The sequence below is a fragment of the Cupressus sempervirens genome, chromosome 7, assembly GCF_028749045.1.
Source record: "Cupressus sempervirens isolate cs-2001-9-10 chromosome 7, ASM2874904v1, whole genome shotgun sequence".
Lineage (NCBI taxonomy): Eukaryota > Viridiplantae > Streptophyta > Pinopsida > Cupressales > Cupressaceae > Cupressus > Cupressus sempervirens.
The window spans coordinates 482,795,691-482,797,831 of NC_143124.1; positions in this window are offsets into that span (position 1 = coordinate 482,795,691).

Consider the following 2,141-nt stretch of genomic DNA (forward strand, 5'->3'; position numbering starts at 1 on the left):
AATTTTCATAGAGACATAGAGGAAAATAAAACTGTTGACATAAAGTTATTTTTCATTAGTGACAACACTTTTTCACAGTATTAACCGAGTTCAGTCGGTTAACCAAAAACTCAGCATTAACCGAGTTCGATCGGTTAACATAAAACTCAATATCAATCGAGTAAAGACGGATGCAGTGTTAACCGAGTTAGGTCGGTTAATATAGGACCCAGTGTTAACCGAGCTCAGTCGGTAAACAAAGAAGTTTGTTTTTTCTATTTGGCCGACTCAGTTAAATTTTGTCTACTTTTGTTCAGCCGACCATTGCATGTAATTTTAACTTGGATGGTATATATATGTAATGTATTGTATCATTCTAAGGATATATATGTGTGTGATGTATATGAAGTATGTGAAGAATGTGTGCGAAAGCATGTAAGCTGAATTTTGAAGGTTTTCAGCAAGGTCAGCATTGGAGCAGAAATGTTTTATCTGTCATATCAAGGACAATCAGAGCATAGCGGATCTTATCAGCAATCAGCTGTATTCAGATCCACTGTTTCATTCTAACAGGTGAATCAATTTTTATAAATCCTTTAACAGGGTAGACTTAACAGTCTTTGTACTAAATCTCCTAACAGAGTGCATACTTATGAAGTATGTTTCAAATCCTTTAACAAGGTGGATATAACAATCCTTTATGCTCCTAACAAGGCAGATCACCAGAAGTGATCATTATATGCCTTAACCGGCTAACTTCCTACTGCAGTAAAGAAGATTTGTGGGTTTCATCCCCACCCCAGTTTTACTTTCTATTTTGGAAGGTTTCTGGGTCACCAAAATCTCTGTGCTTATGTGTTATGAATGTCTTCATACTGCAGATTAGATGATTAAATATTTTACTGGTTAATATAAATTGACTTAAGATTTTATGTTTACTGATTCACCCCTCCCCTCTCAGTAAACTGTTATATCTTGAATATTTCCAACAATTGGTATCAGAGCTAACTTGGTTCTCAGGAAACAGCTTGACAGCTTGAGCAAAGATCAAAATCAATGGAGATATTCAGATTGGAGAAAGTTATAGAAAATGAAAAGTTAGATTTTGAAATGGCCATGGTTCAACTTAAAGAAGCAAAGGAACATCTTTCTCAATCCCTAAAAAGAAGAAAGGATCTTGCAAAACAAATGAATGATCATCAATATGTTGAAGTGAAGATTGAAGACCTGTTACCATCAAGCAATTCAGAAGAAGCTGACCAAGCAATCAAAGAACTTCTAGAAAAGAATGGATCCCTGAAAGAAGAGGTAAGAAAGCTTAAGAGAGAACAAGAAATACAGTCAATCAGGCTATGTGAAGCTTTGGATCAAAGAAACAAAGCACAAGAAGAACTGGAAGATAGAAGTCATGAAATTCACAATCAAACTCATCAGTATGAAGATCTCATAGACCAACTCACCAATGCAAATGAAGAAATCAGGATTCTCAGAGCACAAAATGAAAGAATAAGGAATGATTTGAACATTGAAAAGCAAATCAATGAAAGTCTACAGAATGACTTGAGATCAGAAAGAAAAATCAATGAAAGCTTGAAAAATGACCTAATCTCTGAAAGACAAGTCAATGAAAGGATGATGAAATCTCAGGTAGACATAAATCAATTGAATGAGCAGAATCTTCAAAGACAATCAAGCAAAGCTGGTCTTGGATACAAGGAAACTGGTGAATCCTCCAAGCAAGGTGAACAAAGGAATAAAAGATCCACTTGTAATCATTGTGGCAAGATAGGTCATACATCAAACAAATGCTGGAGCAATGGGAAAGCAAAATTCAATGGTAAGTGCTTCAACTGCAATCAGCATGGTCACAAGGCAAATGAGTGTAAAGAAAAACCAAAATTTGAAGGCAATTGTTACAAATGCAAAAAGCATGGTCACAAGGCATTCCAGTGCAAATCCAAATCATTCAATCCAGCTGAACAACTTGTCAAAGCCATATTCGGATGGGACTACAACACCTGGTGCAGATGTCACTATTGTGGAGAGTATGGACATACTGGCATAAATTGTGCCAGACATCACCTAAGAAAAAAAGACACAACTGTAAGGTGCTATACATGTACAAAACTTGGTCATATAGCCAAAAATTGCATGAATATCAA